Raw genomic sequence first — 27,054 nt, 5'->3', positions numbered from 1 at the left:
GTTGATCGGTTGAATAAGATCGTGCCTGCATCCTATTGTATAACACACAGTGTGGTTTGATGTGTGGTGTGTTTGTGGATAAATAGACCCTGATTGCCCAGAAAGAGTCCATGCTTTGGTTTTGTCCGTAGAAGGATGACGTCAACCTTTTTCAAAGGAGAACTGCTGGGAGATGGAAATGATGAGTCACTGGAAGATCTCTAAACAATGTCATCATTCAAAGTCGCAGTCAAATGCGAACAGGATTGGTCAATCACCTGCGGGCGGCCCACTGAAGTTCTTACCACCAACACAGCACTGATGTAATCTCAGACCCACTTAGAAATGAGTTCAGTCATGACACACTGTCTGTGAAAGTGTGAAAATGTAGCACACCTTTCTGCTCCTCATTTACCACTCAGCCTATGGTTGATCGCGGAAATGATATCATTGCTAGTCACCTTGCCACCCATTAAATCATTGTATCACCTGTGAAGTGTTATTTTTTTATGTACGATGATCAAATTACTATTTTGAAAAAAATGTATAGCATGAATGCACTGTAAGTTGCTTTGGATAAAATTGTCTGATCTAATGCATAAATGTGAATGTATTGTAATTAAAAATTTTCAGTAATTTTATGTGGTTTTGTCATTTTTATTAGCTTGTTTTTCATATTTCTATCTAGATTTATTTTTCAGTTTAAGTCATTTTAGTACTTCATCTTAAGCTTTTTACTGTTAGCTGTCAAGGCAACATTTCTTGTTTTCTTTTAAGTAATACAATTTATTTCAGATTCATTACAGCTACCAAAATGATTTTGAATAGTTTTTGTTAGTTTATATAGTTTAATTATTTATATTTATCATTATATTGAATTATATTTATTTTGTCATTATATGTGCTTTTGTCATTTTAGCCATTTAATTTATTTAGCTTTAATTTATTTCAGTTTTAGGAATTTTAGTCCTTTAACTTTAGAATTTCAGCTTTATCCCAAAGGAATAAAGGAAACCAAAGGAATCCTTTCTTGTTTTTCCATTTAATATTTTATATAAATCTATTTTAAATCAGCTTTATTTGAATTGAAAAAAACTAGTTTTAGTTTTAAAACTGATCCATCATATAAGTAACTGGCAGCATATTTGAGTCAATCAAGGATGACTTGTGGAACACAAAAGAAATTTTTGTCCATGCAGTAAAAACCAAAACAACCCCATTAGACCCTATTGTCTATATGGACAGAAACATTTTTCAAAATATCATATTTCTGTTCCACAGAAGAAAGTTATGGATTTGAAACAACATGTGAATGAAAAAATGATGACAGATTATTCATTTTAGGTCAACTGTCCTTTTAAAACCTTAGGGTTAGTAGCTATATTCAGACTAAGAAATGTTGTTGACTGTTTGTGCTGGAGGGATGTATTTTATTTCCTTGTATCCGGCCTGTAGCAAAATGCTGTGCACTACTGTCATTCTTTTACTTTCTTCTAGTGGCTTGCATAAGGTCTCATCTGAATGCTAAGAATCCCACGCACATTTGACTGACGGTGTATTATTACACCTTATTATCAGTTTCTCACACCCTGGAATCCACAGGAGGTGCCTGATTTAATGGCCTAAGTCACTCAGCATGGATAAGAGGAGAGAAATGTAGCCATGATTTTCACACAAAGTGACAGTTAACTGTCTTCTGTTAACTGGCACTAGCTTTGGTGTTCTGATTTGTCAGTTTAATTGGACAGAAAATATCATCTTGTATAAAATACACTATTCAAAATAGCACAGCACTAGCAGCCGGGAAACCTTATTAAAGGTCCTGTAAGCAATTCAGATTTTTTTTTTACAGCTACATATTACTAAAATGGCTGTCCTGAGAAATCACACCTGTCTCTATAGCAGCACTGGGCTCTGAAAATGGCAAATAACAATAGCCGTGTTTCCACTATCGAGCTAGGACCGGGCGTGCTAGTGCGTGCCAGGGCCAGTCGCGTTTCCACTGTCACTTCCGGGGCTTGATCGTGCCTCGCCGGGGCTTCCTCGGGGCCAACGGCCTGGTTTTTTCGGCCCGACGAAATCCTTGGGCCAAAGCGGGCCAGCTGGGGCTAGAGGAGGAGTTATGAACAAAGGCGGAGATTCTCCGTGTCTGGAGAGCGTCAGCGCGGATCATTTCAGAAAGATAACAGCTTTAACATCAGCATTGAACACTTTTTTTAAATAAGTCGAGCTCAAAACTCACTTTCAGTCAGCAGCGAGTGTTTGAAATAACTTGATCCAATGTGGATTATAATCACCATACAAGGCAGAAATATTTATAAGCGATGAAAAAGATATGCACACTAAACATATTACCATAGTAAACATGGTAAAATATGACCCCTTGAAGAAATCATACGTCAGCTTCTTATTCTCTATCACAATCGTGTATTTATTAAGTAACTTATATTATCTGTCACAAGCCTCGTCTCGAGAGTTTTTCTCACGTTGCCTATCATAAAAGAATATAGCCTAATAATGTTTCTTGTTCGGGAGCTTTTATAAAAATAGAGATATTATCATTCATTATAAATGTGACGGCTACTGTGGCTAATAAACAGAAACAGACTCGACTGAATAAGCAGGCTATTTTCATGAGCGTTAAAAATAAATAAATAAAATATAAATAAGTGTATTTATGTGTGAATAATTTTGAGTCCTGATAAATTAAAACAATATGATCAATGCATCACTTATTCTATAGTTAAAACATTGATGCTTTTGAATTTGAATATATAACAAAGCATGCAAACAAACGGCCGCTTTTATCATCTTCGTTTTGTGATCGCGCATGTTCCAGTGACTTATTTCTTAGTTTTCTGATAACTTCTCTTTGTTGGTGAAATGATAAGGTTGCATGACGTTGTTCTGAGAGGCGTGTAAAGGGCGTGTTTTAGTGACGTGCAGCGGTGCTTCAAGCTCCACTGTGGAAACCCTGCGCTATTCTGGCCTCGGTGCTACTGGCCCGGGGCTATGAGCCCTGCCCGGCCCGCTTTAAGCCCTGGCTCGCACTGGCCCGACAGTGGAAATGCGGCTAATGTGACTGTGGTCCACTGAGGTTACTTGGTTAGAAAACCACAACTAGTGGCATGAGTTTGGAGCAGGCCTACTAGTTTATCAGAATATATAAGAAGCTTGTTTGAAATAATGATTACTTCTGCAATTGCATTTAATGCCACTAAAAAATAATAAAAAATAATTATGCTTAAACCACTTTTAAAGATTTTTTTTCTGAACAAGAGAATAAAAATTATTAGCCCAGAAATCTTCAGACATTTTCCACTTTTTTTCCTTAAAGGGTATGTTATGGTATGATATGAGATATGATATACGATACATGATCTGATACATGATATGATATGAGATATGATATTATGATATATGACATGATACATGATATGAGATATTATTTATACTTACCATTTCCAATAAGAAAACCAGGAGTCGAACATTTCTCTGCAGCTCTGAAAGCAAACATAAGAGGGCAGTGTTTCAGTACATCTCATTCAGACACAAGCACCCAGCAAAACCAGGGCAGAGCTAAAGGGATGCCTGCCAATTCACTGAATACACAAACACACATGTGAGTCCTGCTCTCTAGTGTGTGTGTGTGTGTGTGTGTGTGAAAAGCCCACCATGGAGGCGTTGTTCTTTGCACCCTGTCTCTCCACTTCCTGCTCTATTCAATCCCAGGAAGTGGCATGCAGAAGACAGAAACTTGCACGTGCACACACATACACAGAAACCCACAAAAATGAATGGACTGCATGATCGCCCGTTGCTACCAGTGATGACATCACCCCCTCCCGTTCCATTGCCTCCTAGGCCTGATTTTAAAAAGAGAACGACAAGAGCTCCTATTTCTGCTTTTAGAATGCTCCTCATTTCGGTTGCTTGCTCGAAATATTTCTCTCTGTTATCGATTTATTTTTTACTCGTCAAGCCCTGCCACCAAAAAGGACAGCTGAATGTTTTCATGTCTGAAAAGAGAAACACCTGTCCTCTTTGGTGGCTTGGCTGGAGTGAGATCTGTAATGACGTGGCCCAGAAGTGATTAGTCTCCTCGCCATGTGAGTGTTTCTCAATGCCGAATTTGTTAGAGAGGTGGTGTGAAACTCCTTTATAGTGATTAGTCTTTGAGAAGTGAAAATGTGCAGCGTAAGGAGATATTTTGACCTGAATCTGACCTTTAAACACTGACGTATCTCTTCTCATTTTTATTTTAATGTTTTTTTGTTTTTGTTTTTAAATAGAACAGTTATCTAAACTTAGATAATATTAAAAACCTGTTTGTCTATTTATGGTATAAAGCAGGTATAAATGAAAATATGGAACTTGAGAAAAAAAAAAAACACCTTAATTTTATTCAGAGGCCCAAACTGAGCAGAAATGTTTTTTTGAAGCAGTTAATCATGACCAAAAAGAAATTCTGATAGCTTGAAATGCAAATCAATTTTTATAACCATATGGCAGACTACTTACATAAATGCATATCCCTCTATATCTCCCAATTATGTCTTGGTAAGATGATATTGAAATGCTTAGTTTTATGATCAGCTCTGTTATTTTAATTTTGGGGAACAAAACATATAAAGCTATTACTTAATTAACTAATGCTATTATTCTAAAAGGCCTTGGACGGAAATGTATTTGATAGGGTTGAAATAAATAAAATGGCATATATATGTATAATACAAATTATGGATCTTTTGGGGCATAGTTTATCAATGCATATTATTACAAATATTTCTTAAAGGTCTCAAATCAAAATAACTTTAATAACTTTAGTAATAACACACATGCTCCATTATTGTATCTAACATTTATCTTTTCCCAATCCAATCAATTCCTGGTGGATAAAATCAAGTCCTGCCCATAATTTTTCTTCCCTTTTCACTGAAAAATTCATTTTGTTGCTCCAAATGATTACATAATGACTAATAAAAACCAGTTGATGAACATATTTTTTTAGCTTATCTGACATATTTAACAGTGTATTATCCATTAAAGTGACTGCGGTTTCAGAAATACAGGCTGATGAAAAAAAATAAAACTAAAATCAGCAACCACTACAGAACATGCGTCAAAGCAGGTCGTAGAGCATCACGAGAATCTGCCCACCACTGTACAGAGCCCATTTTTCATTTATAAATGTAAACAACATATGCATACACATACAGCTGTGGTGTATTTATTTCTCCATCAAACGTTTAAAACCCAACAGTGCGCTCTGACCTAAGAGATAGTGACTCATCACATTTCCACCTCGATTAGTCCGACACACACTCTTTTCCAGCATAAATAAGTGAGAGATATGATGGAGGGATGTATGGATGTTTTACCTGATGAGTCAGATTTGAATCATAGGGAGTCAGATGTGAATCATAGGAGGCATGTGTGTTTTATTTTTTTTCCTGTCAAACTATGACACATATGTACGCAAGCACAGTTAAATGAAAGTGCCCCATTATCCCATTTTTAAGTTTCCTAATAATGTTTTGGGAGTCTGCTACAATGTTTACATGCATGCAAGGTCAAAAAAAGCTTTTATTTTCTCAAAATATGCCTTTAATATCACCTTTTGCTCAGATTCTCAAACAATTCATTTGAAGCAGTTCAAAGATTCAGTCTCTCTAAACAACACCTTTCCATGAGCCTACTCTGCTCTGATTGGTCAGATGGCCCAGTCTGTTGTGATTGGTCTACAGTGTATAGCACATCCAAACCGATACGCCCATTGCCATTGTTCCATATTTTTCCAAATATTAGTTACATACAGTACATCCTGATTTTTTAAATTGATATTAAACGGGCATTTACACAACAACATTTTCAACTAAAAACTGGAAAGTTTTTATTGCTTTTGGCCATTCATTTACAATGCAAAGTTTTGGCGCCCTGAAAACGTACGTTTTTGAAATGTATAATGTTATCAACACAAGCGTGAACTACAAAAGTGCACATTTTTGAAAACGGTGATGTCGTGTGTGTGCGTAGCGTTTCTTCACAAAGTGACATCACCAACTAGTGGGCTGGCATGCATAAAATAGCATTTTAATGTGTTTTCGTAGATCTGTGTAAAAAAGGAATTTTGACAACGTTGTTGGCTGTCTGTGAAAACTCAAAATTTTTCTTCTTTAGCACATTGTTGTCAGGTAAATGTACTCAAAATATCCTCTGTGGCCTGAAGGCACACTGCAGTTGCCTGTCTGAAGTCTTGCAGAGAGATACATGAGTGCAGCCAAATACTCTCTGTAAAGACTCTGAGATGAAAAGAACGGCATGAGACAGTGCTGTGAGGATAGATGGTTTTAACACTGCTGTGTGTGCAAGAGCGAGAAGTTCATGCAGATCAGTCAATAGAGTTCAGCATGGTGTTAATATGGCTTAGCATGTCCTCCTGAGTTCATGCATGGGACACGGAGAGTGATGGCTATAATGGCAGCAGGTCACACACTCATTCTCTCTCTCTCTCACTTAATGAGAAGCCATTCTGAAGGAGACTGCCACCTCTTAATAAATCAAGGCTGAAAAGTGGTGCTACCCTGTGAGTTTTATTAAGTCCACATGATGCAACAATGCTGCAGCACACAACAAATGAAACAAAATTGAATTAAATATACACCTGGGTCATAAAGTCTAGGGAAAATGTATTTTGCATTTTTGTAATGTACCAAATTTATTTCAAAATATATTAGCAGAATAACAGTTTGAAAAAGAGCAAGGTTTTTGATTCAATGCAAGGAAAAACGTAAAAAAATAAAAACGTTAAAAATTTAAAGACGTTACGTTGTTTATTTTAAGTCACTAAACAAAATAAATAAAAATATATACAAATATTTCAAAGTCATAAAACTTTGTATAAAACCAAGTATTCCTGGTTAAAATCGCAGATGCGCTCTCAGAATTTTGGACTCCCCTGTATATATTTTAATGAAAGCAGTATTAGCATGTAAATACATAAGCAAGCACGTTCCCACACATAATACAACACATTGCTTTCATAATAACCAAAATATTTTTTTCCCCTCTAAGTCTCCTGGCACGATCAACAGCCATTTCGGCAGTGCATCGGCCCAAAACATGCTCTTGTGCGCAAGTTCTCTGGAATTCTGTGTCATTTTGTTGGGAATTTCAGACATCTGGCTGTTCCTTTTGATCTATTTACAGGAAGAGGCTGAACTTTGGCCCACTCGTACACGCGCAGTGTGACATAGCCACAGGAGAATGTTCCTTTGTGGGCAAATACAGATAAACAACCTTAACAACCGTATCAGAACAGTGGGCCAAATTTAGAGTGCGAGTTAATAACCTAGGCAAACAAAGTGGAAAGACAGAAAAATAAGGTAGGGAGAATGAGGATAAGTGATAATGGGGGCAAGTTTCCAGGAACCATATTTGGTTCAGTTCCTTTTTGGCAATAACACACAAACACATAGACTGGATCTGAAGGCTTTAGCGATTTGTGGTATGATGTGAAGGGAAGTGATGTTAACCTGAGTCATGTTACATACAAAGAGCCTTTTTATTATAGCTCGCAATTCTGTGCTTGTTTAGTTTTGGTATATCACTTCAGTTGAACCTATGTATAGCAACACCTAACAAATAAGTGATTCTACCAAGTGGGTTTTGACAAAGGAGGAATAAAATAATAGTGACCTGTGAATACAAATTCCCAGGATGTCCTGAGCTAAATAAGCTGTTCTGAGAAGCGCTCCTTGGAAACTCTGCCTGCGCTCATCTGGCCAACAGAAACTCCACTACGCAAATCAGTAATTTTACATTTCCTCATCGCAGTGTGCAGCTTATTATGCGTGTCCGCTCTCTGATAACCTCTTAACCACCAATACCTGCTCTCGCACACAGCGCACTCACTCTGATGCAGCGTTTACCAGACAGTTTTATCCTAAATGACTTCTCTGTGAAGAAACCTGGTATTAAAAGACTAGTTCACCCAATAATGAAAACGGTCATTTACTCATTTCATTGTTCCGAACCTGTATGGATTACTTTCTTCAACACAAAATGAGATGCTAAGAACAATGTTCACACTGCTCCCTTCTATACTGTGAAAACAAGTTGGTATATTTATATCTGTGTGTATTTTAAAGCTGTGAATCATGAATTATGAGTATTCTCTTGCTTTGTATGTCAGTCTGAGAATAGAACCCTATATTAAAAAAAAAAAAAACATTAGCATCTGGAATAGAAAAGGATGCCATATTGATTAAAGTCATTAAACAATTCACATTAATCACAGAAATTAACACATTCATCTCCGCAATTCTAGTACATTTTAAAATATGATGTTTAAAGTCAATGACATGCTGCATTGGCCAATTCAAAAGTATTAATATATACTCCTAAATGCTAATTTAGCATGCTAAATGCTCTAAATGCTAATTTAGAGTTTTGAGAGCTATGACAAGAGAGAAAATGTTAAAGGACTTACTAAGAAATAGAATACAGAGCCCCAAAAGGAACATGGTGATAGTAAAATTATTTAGATTAAAATATTTCGATTTATAAATTATAAATACTATTGTATTCTCTGGCAGAAGTTTTGTGGTCACCTAAGAAAGGTTACTGCAATACTTTTGCATTATTTTGTGAGTGAACTCAAATTTTCTTGGGGAATGCGAATGTTTTGCAAGTAAATCCAAAAACATAATAGAATTTTTCAAATTGTCCCCATAGTATGAATTCAGAAGACTTGGAAAATACTGTACAAGTAGTATGAACTAATTATGTGGTGCTGTTGTGTTGCTTTTTCCCATCATGGGAGCAGCATGAACATTTTGCTTAACATCTCATTTGGTTTTTAATGTATGAAAGTTTTGAATGACAAGAGGGTGAGTAAATAATGACAATTTGCATTTGATTTTTTTTTCCAAATGAACATTAAATCTACATACCTTGCAATGGGGCACAGCTGTGTTGTCGGACTCAATTGTGGGACTGAACCACCAACCTTCCAAATACCAATCCTGAGTTTTGATCACCACACCCAAGGAAGGAGGTTTTGTGAACAACCACAAACTTAACACGATGTGTGATGATCACCAGGTTTATATTTAAACAACAGCGTTTTCCGAGAAATGACACATTTCTGTCAAGTGGGGGAATATCTTCTTGGAAGTCTCATACAGTATGCCTTGATACTGTATCCATAATTTAATAAGTACCATGAGTCTTAACTGACTCACGTCTAGCCGTCGGCTATGGCTCACGTAACTCAGTGCTCCCCCCGCAATCCTAAGGGATGTCTGTTACCCCCCCCCCCTGAGTTTACAGCGCACATTTGTTCTTCATTTCACTGCACTTGCGCTTAAGTATACTTCCTCTGACTCATGCCGCAAACAGGCCTTAAATCAGATCATCTGTCACAGGGTCCATCTCAGTGGCGATTAATAGCAAAGGAAAAAAATCCTTTCCTGCATTGTTCGCACAGTCTTTGCTTTCATGACTTGTCGGTGACATGGGCTCAGACTTCCAGCTAACCACAGGAGCGAGTCATAAAGCAGAGACCTCTTAACAGAGGGCCCAGGGCCAAGTCTGCTTCCCAAAATTTAAGTGCTGAAGAAAAAAAAAGAAAAATACAACTTTTACAGTAAACGTGACTAGTTCCCAGAAACCTAGTGTGGGGCCCCAGTGACGTTAAAGTTCAGCGCACACAACAGGAACCGCTCTACTAGGAGAAGCACTGTGTGAGGTGAGATGAACACTAAGTCAGCCTAATTATTGTGTGTGGGTAAAAACCCAAACAAATCAATGTCTGCTTATATATTTAACGGCTAATAATTCAAGTTTTCACACTTGAGTCCACTTTGAATGTAAAACTCAGAACCAAAGTGAGCCAAAAATGAACGAATGAGTGAAGCATCGAGTTATCTTTGCATTCAGACTATCCTTGACCTTTAAAGTGGGGTCAAATCTTATAGTTCATTTTATTATTCCTGATTTCAATTAAGAAAAAAAATATGGATAGACAGATTTCAAGTAAGGAAAAAAAATAGGATGCAGAATTGCAATTCAAATCTTTTTTAACTAGAAAAATATAGTTTGCCAAGACAAACATTTAATGATACTTTTGAAATAAATGTAAAAAACCTTGAAGATGGATTGATAGATGAATATTTTGATGATGGACGGAAATATGGATGGACTCGTATATAAATGGATTTATAATTAGATGTGTATATATAGATGACTGATAAACGGGTGGATGAATGAATGGATGGATAGATAGATTAATACTGTAGCAAAATGTATAGACAGATATATGGATGGGTGGGAGATAGGGCTGGCAATCAAGTTTGATACTTTATAGGCACTGACTGAATTGCCTTGATACCATCGAGTTTGGAAAATCTCTTGGTGTTCGGTACCAAGTTTTGATACCAAAGGGGTTAATCTTGTCAACATCTGTGAACCAATAAGCATGCAGCATGCTTTACTGTATGTACTTAAATCAAGTGCTGGTGATTGGCTCTGGTGAAGCATCAAGGAAAAACAGTGGTTTGCACCGGTCACGCCCAGAGATGTGTCTCACACGTGAGTCTGTAGTAAGCATCCAAACCCCCATAGAAAGGCTACGTTTACAGTAGTGCGTTTTCATTTTAAAACAGCATTATAAAATGAGATCAATCATCGTCCATACTGTTGTTTCCACAATACACGACTGAAACGTATGTTACGTAACCATTCATGCACCTTGTAGATGGATGAATAGACAGATGGCTAGATGGATACTATAGATGGATGGATAGAGAGACTAATTACATTTCAACTATAGAAACTTGTATTTAATTGTATGTTATATTTTTCTTCATATTTAATAAACTAACTTGTGTGAACCATGGAGGAAAGACATTTAATTTCCCAGAATAAATTCCGTGTTAAAACTCTAGTTCAGTAAATTCAAGTTCCAAATCAACTTCCTATGGGGTGTGTCCAATCAAAACTAAGAACTGAATCTCCATTACACACCACTTCAGTTGTAAACTCATAGCTGAGTGCTTGAAACCAATAAACAGCGGTGACATGATTATGCTGCTGGGTAATTTTGTGAATTAGGTTAGCACCTACCTCGTGTTTCATTATGGCCGCCTGATAACATCCCATGCAATGATGAAACTAAATCTGCCAAGGATCCACACTATCCGAGACATTTAATATAAAACAGAATGACTGCCGCTGTTACTTCCTTCTGGATAATTGTAATCTGTCTTTTAACCAATAGACTGATGACTCCTCTGTGTTTTCAAATGGTCCTCAATCTCTTTCTCCTTTCTCTGAGTGATTTCTTTCAGTGCCAATCCCACAATGACGTCTTCAATGACTTCACAGATCTGACATCAATCGATAACACCACAAACACATTCGTTTTTCAATCTCTCCCAGAGATAATTTAATAATAAGAAGGTTGTTTAATGATTGTGAATGATATGCGTCTGAATTCAGGATATTGATAGGTTATGCACTAGATAAAAGATGAAAAATCACTGGATACATATAATACAATCGTAACAGTCTGAGGCTAGCGAGAGAGTGGGAAGAGGAGGAAGCATTAATCTAGCTTTCTTAAGAAAGACTGGGCATCACGCCAGCCACGGACTGCAGTGTACTTCATTGTCCACTGGCACATAATGCACATGCTTCCTTGATGTTACGTTTTGAGAGGGCAAAGTCCTTCATTGTTAATCTTATCCAATGAGACATAAAATATGAATAAACCCATAAAAACTGCTGGCAAAATTTGGTCTTATTTTTACAAGATTGAATTGTGATTGTATTTCTAGCTCTGAAAGAGCCTGAGATGATGTCATGGTTTTATAGAGCCATTATCAAACAAACCAAGCCCATTTTTGACCCAGCTACCCACTGACCTCCACAGAACAATTGAGCTGTGCTGAAAATTCTTAAAGTTGCTGTTTCCAGTCAAAAATGACTGGCTTTTAAAAGAAATGCTTGTAAATCTCTCATTATGTGATTTTTCATCAAACTTGTTTTCTTTCAATTAGCACAGGTTTTGTTTTTTCTTTTTTCCACTGGGAACACAAAGTGTTACATGGTGAGGAAATAAGTATAAATAAATAAATAGATACATACAACCATACATAAAGAATTTTTTGAAAATTCTCTTCAGGTCAAAATAATCGGAACACAACATAAAGGTCAAAAACACATTAGCAGTGTGTTGTAACTAGCCACAACAACCCAAACAAGAGGTAAAAAAAATAAGTTTTGTGCCGTGTAGCTCCATCCACACTAAAATCTCATTGGTCCAAAATCTTTCTCTACATAACAGTTTGTTAAATATTAAATATTCTCATTGGCTGTGAAAGTGTCACATTGAAAAGTATTTTCACTTAAGTGTGGAAAAATTACTTGGTGTGCCTGGTCAAAAAAAAAACTAAAAAAACAAAAACACAACCTATTAAAATAAATGATAGAAATAAAACATATACAAACAAAACAAACCAAAAATAAATAAAACAAATAAAACATACACAACACAATTTAAACCACAACAAAAAAAATATAAAACAACAAAATATATAAAAAAAAAACAATTATTCCAAGCATACATACAACAGGAAAGTTCAAATGCATTGTTGATGCATTTTTCCTTTATATGCGCTGTAATCCATCTTTTTCAGGAGGATTACCTGACATACAAAGCCAAAGCCCCGAGGCATACTATACCAGAAACACATAAAAACCACACACACTCTCATGTGTTTGCTCTGCCCCACCATTGGCCACTAAAGCAGTGATATAATCATGTCTTGTCATTTTCTCACAGCTCAAATAGGAGAAGCCAATTACTGTACAGTACGTTCCTCCACATCGCAAAACATGTTTTCTCCAATCTTCCCAGGGGCATGATTTGTCTGCATATCGAAGCGCACACACATTCACCGCTGTTTGCCCAGGAGCACATGGGAGAGGAGGCGTGACACATTGGCACGTATGTCAGGCTTACATCTTCATCTTGCATTGACATTTTATTTTCTCACTCTATTTTACACCTTTATTCACCTTCATGTTAGGCCTGGCTCACTGTTAAACATTACCGTTTCCGTCCAACACAAAACCATACAGCCGGAGCAGGTATTCTCTCTATGTCTATACACTGAGACGTGGCACTGCACCGGAATGACTCACAGCTGCCCAGATTGAGTTACCTTCCTTTTGACGTACTTTCAGCTCTCAGTTTCTGTCTGTCTCTCTCTCACACATACACATACACAATTTGTGCCTTAACTGTCCAACACACAATAGTTCTAGAACCTACTGAGCTGCCTAGCAAAACAAGGCATCATAGTCATGGCCACAACTAGTGCTGCGCGATAAATCGCATTCGATATTATTTAACGCAAAACATGCAAAAACCTGAACGTGGTTTTGAGCATGCTTGTCAGTCAACAATGGCTCTGTGTAGTTAATGCTGCTCCATGTGAAAGCGTGCAGGTGATGGAGATTTACCGCTGATTACAGAACCAGGTTTACTAACAAGATGCGCATTAAATATCACATGTGATTTATCGTGCAGCCCTAGTCACAACCTAACTTGAGACTTGAGACCAAAAATCAAAGGTAGCGTTGCAAGAATCCTTTGAGAATAAGGCAATAAGGCAATCCCCCTACACTTGCGCAGTCATTAGTACATTCACAAACTCACTTTGCAGTTTCTAGGAGTATTTTAGGATTACATCTTACCTTAAGTTGGATAATGTGCCCTAGGCAGTGCTCGTTCGCCCTGACAGCCTCTTTCACTGGTCATACTGCATTCAAAGACATACAAGCATCCCTCCAATGCTCCAATCGCCTGTGACCCAGAAAGCACCAATTGGACCACCAATACAGCTGCACTGGAAAACAGGGCAAGAGAATTCACATGAAGATCTTGCTCTATAACAGAGGGTGTGTCCCTGTAAGCCCTCCCAATCACATACAGATGCACACACAAACACATGAAAAAAATGTAAAAAGGAAGCACACACCCTTGTGAAAAAAATCAGAAACCTGGCGCTCCAATAAAGGGAAATAAACTCTAGCTCTTGTCCTCTCGCTGGTACTGCTGTCGGCTTTTTCAAAACACTAGCCACTGTAAGTGCACACAACCAAAAGTTCACAGTGTCAACATTACTATGGGACGTGTAGCCAAGATTCAGGCTAGAATTCATGTGGTAATGTTGGGATTTGGGCTCTACAGGTGGGCAAGTGCAGCTCAAACATTTCACAATGGTCCTTTTAGATACGACAAGACCAATAATTTAGGTCAGATGCCAAAACAAAAGAACAAATAGCTTATATTGTGTCTCATAGACAGCAATGAGATTACATAAAGTAAATGGAGACTTACTGACTAAGAGGGATTGCTCAGCCAAAAATGTTCACATTATCTCAACCTCACATTGTTACCTACAAGACTCTCTATCTATCTTCTGTAAAATACAAAGATATGTTGAAAGTTAAAGGGGTCTAAATCAACACTGGACCTTTACAAAATGGAAATGCATTGTATTGGATGCCCATTACAATATTGTAAGGTTGTAATATTGTGTGTTATATTTTGGTTGTATCAGTGTTTTAACCACTTAATTGTTATACATTTTTTTTTGTTTACATATATTATTATATTCATACTTATGTTTAATATTTAATATTTACAGAACTACACATTTAATAAAAATAACAATTTGGATTATAACCTGAGTGAGACATCATTGTTCTGGACGGACTGTACGATTTTTCATACCTTCCTGCAGACTTCAGTTCCAACCCTGCTCCAACACACCTGTCTGTAATTATCAAGTAGCCCTGAACATCCTGATTAGCTGATTCAGGTGTTTCTTTTATTTGGTGTTGCAGCTGAAATCTGCAAGACGGTAGCTTACCAGGAGCAGAGGAGACCTCTGATCTAAGCTATTCTCTCCATTTTGATTTTTTAGCATTATAATCATTACATATGGCAACAATTTGTTAATTTGTGTTTTTATCTCTCCTAAGTAATTTAAAAATTACTTTAAACAAAGAGCAGTCCCTGAGTAATAACACTGTCCTCTGGATTCCCCTAATATACACGCACAAACACATTCACAGATATTCCACGCCCACCCCTTTACTTTTTCTCATTCAGCTTTAAATGTTAACAAACATGGCAGTGTTTAAATGTCGACCCGACCATACACTCAGACACTGAGTAACTGTAATAGTGCCACCCAAGCTAGTTACCGTGGAGACCGCGGAGGAGAGGGAGGCTGCTTCACTCCTGAATCCTTTGCGACAATCTTTGTTCCAACTGTGCATGTCACATTCATCTCCTAATTCATTTTTAAACAATCATACACATAGTATTATGGAAAAAACACTGACCCACAGCATTTTCCGTCCTGATCTTGCAACATTAAAACTATCATTGATTAAACTCTGGCCTGACCTAGAATATTTTAGTGGCAGTGACATCACCTGTCGACGTCAGCATGAGTCTCATTGGAGCCGTGGTGATTAAGGCGCCTAGCAGTGCTGAAATATGAGTAAACGTGGCGCTAACGAGCATGAACTTTTCAAACACTCCTACCATGAATCAGCAAAGCGGACAGAATAAGGCCCTCAAGAATGCAAACACACACAAAGTTACTGTATGCAAATATGCACTCTTTCAACAGTACATTGTCATATGTACACAGAAAATGAACACAACACTGTACTTCTGTTGACAATATGGTACCAGTCAAAATTTTGAACACACCTTTGCTTCTCATATTCTTAAAGGGACAGTGTCTTTAATGAATATAATCTGTAAAACACACACACATAATTATTTTATATATATATATATATATATATATATATATATATATATAAACCATGTATATATAAACCATGTATATATAAAAAACAAATTTGTCCATACAATGTCAGTGGTGTCCAAACATACCTACAATGTTTTGGACCCCACAGAGTTACACTGTATTTCAAAATATCATCTTTTGTGTTAGAAGAAAGAGCATCATACAGGTTTGGAACTACATGAAGGTGAGTAAATAATAACAGAATACTCCATAGTTTTGATGAATTTACTAGAATTTTTAATTGTAGAAAAAAGTAATACTAAAGAATGAAGAGGTGTGTCCAAAGTATTTTCTGGTAGTTTGTACACGGGTGGTGATAAAGATGGTAATAAAGCTGATAAAGATTTACAGGTGGGCAGGTGGCATAATGGGTCAAGGTGCGTCCTGGCCACACCTACAGCTGCATTCACCAAAATCAGTGAGCCAAAGCGTGGGCAGATGCCACAAGACAAACTAACACAATGCATAAAATGCAATTTATACGCATGACGAAATGAGATCGAAAGAGAAAAGTCTTAGTGGAATCATTCCAAACCAGAAATTGTATTTAAATACTTTACATTTCTCGAAACTGTACTATTGGAATGTACATTTCTTAAAGCAGACTTTGTTTGAAACTGTATTATGGGAACGTTTGTTCACATTTCTTGAAGTAAATTTTAAGGTTAGTTAAATTCCACACAGAATAAAACAACATTAAAAGTTTTAATGTTTAGTGAGTTCACATGCTTAAGAATATCATCCTCACATTCTTGTTTCAGTTTCTATTCCTGTAGCTTGATTGATGCAAACAACATTTAGATCGTGAGTTGGATTCTCTTGGTACTCACACTGAAAAGATAAACCTGTGACTCCCTTTGTATATTAGTATCTGCTAATAGAATCAAGTTTCAAATGTGCTGTTTATCTAGTAGTTTAACACCAACAAACTACTTACTCCAATGCCAGTACACCTGTACGCTGAAGCCTTCTGGTCCAAGAAACACTGCGCTGACACAAGCATACTCACCATATCTCAGTAAAAGCTTCAATATGACCGAATGATGATTTACAGATTTTAAAAGTAACACTCACTGTCACCAGACATCACCATCCAACAACGAGAGAGTATCCAATAAGTTTCTGTGAAGGAACCTTGCTGCTCTACTTTCCACAACAGAGTGATCCCAAGCAGCCTCTCCTGTTACTTTCACTCACTGCGTCTGTCTGTGTGAGTGCGTGCCTGTTTTGCACAGTCATATACGACACATCCAGTCAAGCGATTCCTGCCAAGTGAGTCCGCAGGCAAGCCAATCTCACTTTCTCTCTCTTTCTCCTCCCTCTCTCCTTCTGTAAATGCTTCATGTGTCATCTATCAGGCACTAATTCATTTGTAGTAACAGTACAGGACCACTGGGGCGTGCTGTTTCACAAGGTCCCATAGAAAAAAAAGCGATTGGTTACGAAGGAGCGTTGTTTTGAGGATGAGGACACGTTGCTTTGAGGGTAAGGACACGTTGATTTGAGGTTGCTGGGATGAAAAGGGAGGGCCGATGGTAATAGATGAGCTCAATCAAAAACAACTTGTCATAGCAACAGATGTTTTGAAGATTTTTTTTTTTAAACACTTGTTGCTTGTAATCAACTGGAAAGCTTGAGGGAATTTTTTTGCCCAAACTAGTTGTAGAATAAACACCACTACTTCAGTAAAAACGAATGAGTTGTAGTTCAGAATCAGAAGGTACTATTGCGATATCCAGTGCGCACAGAATTCACTTACAAATAATTGTGGCAATACAGGAATGCTCATAACCCTGAATTACACATCAAGCGCAACACTCATAACATGCAACCTAACCTAGATAAGTTTGTCCACACTAAAAGTGAAACGTTTGATCACAGACAATCAGAACATTTTTAATGTGTGATATACACTTATGTGGAGCAGAATTTTAAACCAATTACTTTTAAAGTGGGCGGGGCTACATCATTAGAACCCAATTGATCACAAAACATCCAGTTGCTTAGGGCTTCTTGCGTTTGTGGCTAGCTGCAAACGCAAATTAAAACATGCTTAATCAGTTAACTAAAAATGAAAGGCACATGACTGAATGCAAACGTACCAGCAGAGCTAATTCTGAGAGTGAAAATAAAAGTTTAACAACAGTAAAGGGCAGGCAGTCCATCTCTCGGTTTCTTTCTGATTCTTTCGGTACTCAAGGGGAATTTCACAAGTGCAAGGGGAGGTTGCTATAATAACCCCCTTATTATAAAATTGTGCTATAATAACCCCTATAAATTCAACTCATTGAATACATAGGATATAAAAATTTGAAAAGATAAAGAAAAAAAGATGTTTGTGAAAGATGTTTTCTCTGTTTTGGAGGGATGCTTATTTTTAAATCATACCCTATTTATTGCATCAAACATTTTAATACTTAACTATAGTTAGGGGTGGATAATTTTATCAGTTTATTATTCATGCAACAATCCAGATTGCTGTTATAGGTTTTATTAATAACCATTGTTATATAGCTGATAACTTTGTCTAGTGCTCTTTTGAATGTTTATAGCATGATTTGTGAAAATGTAACTACAATACTGAATGACTCGGCATAGACTTCTTCATGGCTAGATTTTGTGTATTTTATTTAATTCTGTAACCTTGTGTTCTACAGATCTCTGCACTAGTGTTAAATGCTACTGTTTCTGACAATGTTGATAACGTTTCTGACAGATTATGATTTTTTGCGTGTCCCTTGATGTGCGAACATGTAAGCAATAACCTGTCCACTGATTACTGTCAATTTAAGTGCCGGCACAGTGTTGCCAGATATTGCTCTTAAAAAAATTTTTTTTTAATCTTTTTGCAAATAAGATATATAGAAATATAGCTGACCCTAAACTGCAACTTCCTACTTTATTAACTTTCTAAAGTGTCAAATTAAGTGCAAAAGACAAGTCCAAAAAGGCTTATAATAGCTGAATCTGGCAACTCAGAGGCTGCGCCCACGCCCTCACTCACAACTCTCTCAAGAAGACACGTTCACTCCGGCAATGTCTTGCAACGATCATTGTAATACCACAGACACTAAACATTCATATGAGGAGACATTCATATGAGGAGTTTAACAGCAAATTAGTCATTCAGAGAACAAATGAAGTTTCTGAACATGAAAGATTTACCGAGGTCCAGACCTCAGTGACCTCATAACTGACTACAGGCCTGAGTGCACATGCTCATTGCCGCTATAGAATAGATCCAGTAACAGGAAAGTGGTAATTGTTGCAGGTTACGATTCCACTCACAGCATAGGAATCCGATGGCAGACCTCAAACAAGGGCAGACGGAGTCAACAGTGGCGCCGCACTTCGACGAGATCACAGGCCTGGACGCTCGACTCATACTACTGTCATTTCCCTCAACTTGCAAGAAAGCGAGGGTGTGATATACACTCCTCTACTCTTGCTCTGCTGACCCTTCACCCGGTCTTGCAACCCATCCTCCTTCACGAATGAGTGAATCACTTGATCCTTCACTTTCACTCACCCTAATTTGTCAGTCACTACCCACAACCCTCTAGCAACTCTCTCTGTAGGAATCTGCCAAAATGGGCCACTTCCTCCTTGTCCTCCTGCTGCTTAGCCAACCCTCATCCTTTTACACGCTGTTATCCCAGACCCTCCAGCATCACAACAAGACCTCCCACGGGAATCCACCATCAGTTTTACTGTAATTATCACTCCTATCTGGACATAAAAGGGCATTTTCTCTTTATGCCCCGATTAGACTGAAAACAGCTATTGAAAATATGATTATAAATTAGGTTTTATATTTAAAGTCATTCTATTTTGACAAGGAATCAATTGCTGTTACAAAGTAATGAAAGGGAAAGCATTTGTATATTAACTGCAGCAGTGCGATGTCGAGTTTACACGAAAATTAAGTTGTGATAAATATATATATATATATATATATATATATATATATATATAAAATCCATGGCCTCTTTAAAAATAAATAATTTTGGATGTCTTTGTTGTGGCAGATAGCTATCGATGTGAACGCTGCATGAATTTGCCGTTCCCCTGAAATAAATTCTGATTGGTTGAGAGGGTAACATGTTCTAGTTTCAAACAGCTTATCTTGACATCAGCAACCACAAACAGATCAGCAGTTTGTTTTGAGATCCATCCGGCGCTCCTTTTAACACACTTTGCTCTTTTCAACAAAAAACGAACAGTGAAACTTCTCTGTCGCCACCCAGCCATCAACTGCTGCTCATCAGAAGTCAAGGTGTGGTATGGGATAGTGCCAGAATGCAATTATGACCAGGTTTCACAACGCGTACAATCACGCAAATGCTGGCCCACACATCCGCAAACATAGTACACATTCCTGATGTTCCCCAAACCAGGTAAACAAGCGAGACATTGCACACATATGGCATTTACCATTTCTGTTGGCAGAGGAAGTGTGAATCATCTGTGCGGACAAACTATATAGTGACCCCTGAAAATATAGCCATGACATCTCGTTCACATAAGTTAAGTTTGCCAAGACTAGTATCACTACACTGCATAAGTGTTCTGGCAACTGCCCAAACACACTCTTCTTATCCAACTAATCTTGACTAGACATAGCATAACTTTGATACACACATATGAATCTCCACAACAACCTTTTTATGAGTATGAGATGTGTTTCCGAGTCATACTTCCTAATATTTAGGCATCTGCAGCGCAGAAAAGACCAAACAATCTTCATTTACTAATGCAGGAGCAGTCAAACTTTATGAAGTCCTTGATGATGTTCACATTTTTAAATGTTGTGAATCAAGACAATTCTGTTGACTCCGCGTTACAATGATTTTCTGGTCCTTCTTTAACAATCATGTGGAAATTGTTAGCTACTATTCACATCCATCGCACAAGCCATTTAATAGTGAAAAAATTGTAATAGCTATACTAGTCAGCAAGCAGCACTGCAATTATGTTTTGTGCAAGAACATACAAACATGTAAATATAAGCCCCCTATTTCAGGGTTACAAGAAAGCCGCCACTGTCTAAGGTGTGTTATTTTAATGCACCGCTGACGTTTATAAGCATCCAAGCTGTATAATCAGAGAGAATATTAAAACGTCAGTCATACTTTCGCATGCAACAGCACACCTTACAAGGCCTCTAGCATCAATGTGTGAAATGAAGAATATCACACACCTTGCAGAGACATATTCATGCACTTGACATAACCTGAAGTGCTGTCGTCCTATTGGGTCAAGTCTTTCCATAGTGCTCGGACTCCCATAAAACTGATGAGTCACTCTCTCATCACCACGGTGTTCTGTCACCATTAAAGGGTCCCGTTCTTCCCGTTTGTTTAGCTTTGTTAACTAGATGGTAGGGCTGTGCAAAAAATCTAATGCCATTTTCATGCGCATCTCGTCAGTAAAAACGTTCCTGTGATTATAAGCACATCTCCAGCACTGTGTTTACAACGCCAGGTTGTAAACACAATCAAAGCTTCAAAAAAGCACGAAAAACGGGACCTTTAAGAAGTGTTAACATAGCGGCCGTCCCACCATGCACCATCACCTTTCAGTATGGCTTGCTTGGAAGTCACCACCGGGCCACTCAGTCAAGAAATTACTTTTTATGGAAGCTAAGTCAATACTAGACCAGAGGATATGACTAAATATGTATCAGGCCTCATCTCTGTAAATGTGAGACCCTGCGAGACTCATAATAATGTCACAATATTAATGAGTTAAATGCATTAGGTGAAATTTATTTGATTTATAGAGGGAAATTCCATCTAGCCTTTTTGGAGGAAATAGGAAATGAACCAGATTCTGAGTCAGATTCGATATTTACTATTATGTGTAAAGGTGCAGTTAGTCTGTGTGGGCTTATATATTATGTTTAATATATTAATACAGCTTTCAGTCTAGCATTTTCATATAACGTGTATGTTTGCTTACCAAGACTAAGCATACTTTAATATTAATCATACTGCATGCAAATAAGCTGAATTTGGTGCTTAAACAGTTTTTATCAATGTTGTAAACAGTTGTGCTACTTAATATTTTAGCAAAAACAGTGATACATTTACCAGTATTCTTTGATAAAGAGAAGTGAGTGCAAAGGAAAAGCATTTATTTGAAACTTTTTTTTGTATTGACCAACCAGCATTCAGTCCAGATGAATCCATTTAATAACACTGTATATGAAGTCGCACTGGTATGAAAGCTGTATTAATACTGTTGAAAGCTGTGTCCCTACATGCCACTGTGGGCGGTAGATGAGTTGGTTTCTTGAAAGGAGTGCTACAGTACAAACCCCTATTCAGTGAGCTGAACACAGGACTTTCTCTTAAAGGGTGGTTCTGAAAGCTCAGAGGAATTCAAGAGAAGAACCATGCAACATCAATGCTGCAGAGCTTATATTCCTGATAATTCCATAAAACCCAGCAAGGCCAAACCTACATTAAGCGGATACAGATATGCACCGTGACTTTGCTGACGGACAACCCACACGAGCGGTTAAATGAATGCTCCAGCCCGGGTCTGATGGTTGTAAAACAACATTTTTGGCGTACCGAGCAATTACCACACCAGCCACTAGAGAACGCCCATCCTGTTTCTCTGTGTGTGTACATATGCAGACGAGATGCCAGTTAGCACCAAATCAACCCATCTTCACCATCCCAGCATGTTTGCCAAAAGTAGCCTCTCCCCAGGGTGTGCTGCGTCCGCTGTGCCACTAATGACTCCTGGTATTAGCCTGGTCTTTGCAGTGCTCTTAATAGGCTCATTAAAAGACCTGTCACTGCTGAGTTAATGACACTGCGGCATTGGAGTACACATGTACACCTCCATGTTTTCATCATAAAGTGCTTTCTCATTCTCACTGGCATTTAGGTTCAGAAAGTGTCTGAACATTGAGTTCTGGAGGGTGCAAATGGAAACAGGATTAAGATGTTGGGTTTGAAGCAGCCCGCAGGTCCTAAATCAATGGTTGTGACTGGGTACTCCCATTGACAGAATTTGTTGAAATCTGCAGAGCATAACTGCAGAGCATTAAAAGAAATATCCAAAAATGTAAAGATAATTCCATACCTGCATGACCGACTTTCTTCTATGGAACATAATATCATCAATGAGTCAATGCTCACCAAAACTATTGAGAATACCATCTTTTTTAGTAAATGATGACAGATTTTTAAGCGAGCTGTCCCTTTAAGTGACTGATTTTAGAATAGCGTTAGGAGTGTTGACGCTACCATCTTGTGGTCAGTAAAAAAAACTACATGACTACTAGGTGTTTACATGTGCTAAAGAAAATATGACAGGTGCTTGTCTGTGTAAAACATTCCACCACCATGATGCTAGAGTGTCATAGGTCATTGCAGAGGTGTTGATACACGATTGCTAAGGTGTTGTGAGTGGATTTTAGCATATTGCTACATGCCCAACTATGTATCAATGATATTCTGGTCCCTACAGCTCAGGTTCCTATGCTATTTTTCAGACTGTTTTGTCATTCACAAAGCAGAAAAATCTAAATTATAAATGTACTAGCACAACTCCTAATCAAGTCATATGATCTGAAGTAGTATCATTCACTTGTAGCACAAAAACTTATGCATGAGTCACACACTCATAACACATTTAAGATTAGGTGTTTTTTGTTGAAATAACTAACCCTGAGCAATAGTACTATGAATAAGTCTGACCACGCTCGGTTTCAACTGTCAGTTTGGAGCTGCCCATGATGACTGATGCTGTAGCTCAAGGAAAACCATGCTGGTTTTCTAGCATGACAGTCCACGGCCTGGTAATCTCTGTCATAGAGTAAAAAAAGAATAAGTCACAGAATAATAGAGTGAGACAGGAAATTGATTTAGCTTTTGTTTAAACAGAGAAATAGTTTTGGTAATTTCTTCGGGGGATCTCTGTGGCATTTTCTGGACACACGTGATTCTTGTTTATCATGGCAGTGCCTCTTGGCAAATCCAGAGCTGAACATTGTGTTCTTGAGTGTCTTTTTACAACAACCATAAGCCGGCCAAAGAATGTTCTTTTTCCGGAGTCACCTTCGCCCCTGCCTCAACAGGACTCCAGGTTTCTCTGCTTCTCCTCACTTTGTTGTCTCTTATCTTTGTGGTTTTTCCCTATTTCTCTCTTTATTTTCTATTTATTTCCCATATATACAAGCTCTTAAAGTGACGGTTCACCCAAAAATGAAGCTTCTGTAATCATTTTGTCAGATTTACTATAATCCTTTAAAAAGTAACAGTACTATACTGTATGATTAATGGTTTCACTCTTGTCCATAGCACGACTTACGTTAACTCAATCTTCATTTCCATATTCACAAGCCATATTACCTCTCCACTTGAGTTTCTCTTTACCTTGTTCCCATTTATATATTTCTGAATAATTTCCCCATGCCTCTTCTTTATAACTGCTTTGAAGGAGTTTTCATTCATCTTTAAAAACTCAAAATCTTCTAGTCAAATTATAAAAACACTTTTTGATTATACGTGTCATAAAGTTTGATCTGGCTTTGAGTATGAGATGTTTTCAGATGTTTTCAAAAGCATTACATTTCACACAACTCAGTCCCCCGGAAACCCCAGACAGCACATTGCTTTCCTACGAAGCGGTAAAATCCCCACATGAGGTCTGGCAATCGGCCAGGGATGCGCCATCCAATCAAAAAACACTTTGTTTGAGGGACACGTCCTTCAGCCAATCACGTCGCTCCGTCATCCTGGAGCGGACTTATTGTTCCAGATTCATTTCAGTATTCGTCACAGCGCTTCCTCTGCCTTTCTGACTTTGCGTGATATCCTAACCACACAAACACACAGAGTAGTGAACTGACTGACTTCAATACAATCTTTTGTAGTGCTCTTTTATAACTTAGAGACTTATGATTAATCTGAATATCAACTAAGTCTCAGATATTTCTTCTGATACAGAAAAACTGAGTTACAAAACAAACAAAATGGCATAAGGCATCATGTTTGAAATCATATGAAATTTTCAGTGCTCTTTAGGAGAAACAACTGAGATATTAAAGACATATCATAAATATGTATATTTATATTACGTCCAAGCTGTTGGAATCATTATTTTGTTTCATTGCTTTCATTCATTTCAACAATTCCTTTGTTGCCTTGGCAGTGTATGTTTCGGGTCATTGTCATGCTGGATGACCCATCTTCAGTGTTCTGGCTGAGGGAACGAGGTTCTCGTCTAAAATTTTACAGTACATGGCTCATCCACTTACACCTCAATGCTGTGAAGCATTGGCAATACCCTTAGAATAAAAATATCCCCAAAGCATAATGTTTCCACCTCCCTGTTTGAATGTAGGGATGGTGTTCTTGGGGTCATAGTCAGAATTTCTCTCGAGTTAATGCTCAATTTTGGTCTCATCTGGCCACAGCTCTTTCTAACAAGCCGTCTCTGAATCATTTAGATGCGTTTTGGCAAACACTAAATGGACCTGTTCCTGTGCCTTGAGCAGGGGGACCTCGCGGGCGCTGCAGGATTTCAGTCCATTGCGGCGTAGTGTGTAACCAATGTTTCGCTTGGTAACTGTGGTCCCAACTGCCTTAAGGTGATTAACAAACTCCTCCCATGTAGTTCGGGGCTAATCCCTCACCTTTCACATGATCATCCTTACCCCATGAGGCAAGATCTTGCCCAGAGCTAGAAGGTTGTTTTGTATTTGTTCCATTTCTGGATAATTGCACCACCAGTTGTGTCCTCCTCACCAAGCTTCTTTCTGATGGTCTCGTAGCCCATTCAAGCCTTGTGCAGATGTACAATCTTGTCTCTGACATCCTTTGACAGCTCTTTGGTCTTGCTCATGGTGGTGGGAGAGGTTGGAATGGAAGATACATATTGTGTGGACAGGTGTCATTTACACCTAACGAACTGACATTAGGAGTAAATTCTTAAAGTGGCAGGAGTAATCTGTGTTCCACATGGCCACATAACCAATCTTTGGGAGCCAGAATTCTTGCTGGTTGGTAGGGGATCAGATACTTATTTCACTCACTGAAATGCAAATCAATTTCTAACTTTATATAATGTGTTTTTTTTTGGATTTTTTGGTTGATATTGTCTCTATCCGTTAAAATAAATCTACCATAAAAATGACTGACCCTTCATTTCTTTGTAAGTGGGCAAACTTAAAAAATGAGCAGGGGATCCAATAAATGTTTTCCCCACTGTATAACATAACTAGGAATACAATGAGCATGTTGTCTTTCCCAAACTCTGAGTAATTCTGTCCGAGTACAATTTAATCCTATTTTACAGCAATCGAAAATATTGCCAAAGCTAGACATCTGTCACAAGCCTCAAAGAGGTTTTTCGTTAAAATCACTTCAGCAGTTTGCATATGCAAACCTATTTAAATTCAACAACCCACATATGTATGTGTTAAAGGATAAATTCTCTAAAGGAAGTCAGGAGCGTCAGTCCATGTGAGTAGAAGACATGTAAACACTGCCAGTCAACAGTTGGATGAAAAGCACACAGGACAGATCAAAACAATGTGTGCGGACAATGTGAACTCACCGCCATCTCTCTCTCCTCTTTGTCAGTCTTCCTCTCTCTCTCTCTCTCTCTGCCTCTCAATCCGTCCAGTCACGTTGACAATCAGAGCTATAAAGAGAGAAAAAAAGAGAACAGACAAGTGTTCATTGTCGTTTCCCCTCTTCAAATGAGCGATCACATCACTCTCTCTCTCTCTCTCTTGTCTTCCCATTCTCTGTTTCAGTTGCGCTGCATTCATTTCTCCCGGTAATGAAACTGACGCACATTACCGCAGATACAGCTGCGCAATCTTTCTTGTGGAGTTCTCCAAAGTCCAGTGTCTTATGTAGTGCTCCTTTGAATAACTATTTTTATGACCTGTTGCCCAATGATTCACACTGGTTGCACAACCAGGCAAAGTGCACAGCATTACACATCTGGATATGTATACACGTTCACTCAAATACACAACCGTGAGTGTGACAATGGGTCAGCAAACTCCCACACAAGGGAGAGATGGAGCAGGTAGAAAACAGCTCAGGCTGAAGTTTATTTTGCCAATTTATGGCAGGAGCGATCTACTCGATCTAGTCTATATGTTGAGACTTGTATGTGTGCGTGCCATGAAAGAATCGGA

At 38.0% G+C, this 27,054-nt stretch overlaps 1 long non-coding RNA gene across 1 annotated transcript; it reads right to left on the bottom strand.

The window, feature by feature from the left end:
- Positions 1–1,417: 1,417 nt before the first annotated feature.
- Positions 1,418–27,054, bottom strand: LOC113079082 (uncharacterized). Its single transcript, XR_003281660.1, has 4 exons — positions 26,460–27,054; positions 13,744–13,890; positions 3,233–3,482; positions 1,418–1,668 (listed from the first exon to the last, which is right to left on the bottom strand). It is a non-coding gene; the product is annotated as an uncharacterized LOC113079082 (long non-coding RNA).

Source organism: Carassius auratus, unplaced genomic scaffold, assembly GCF_003368295.1.
Source record: "Carassius auratus strain Wakin unplaced genomic scaffold, ASM336829v1 scaf_tig00027159, whole genome shotgun sequence".
NCBI lineage: Eukaryota > Metazoa > Chordata > Actinopteri > Cypriniformes > Cyprinidae > Carassius > Carassius auratus.
The sequence above is the reverse complement of the archived record's forward strand: the minus strand, read 5'-3'. Positions and strand labels throughout refer to the sequence as shown.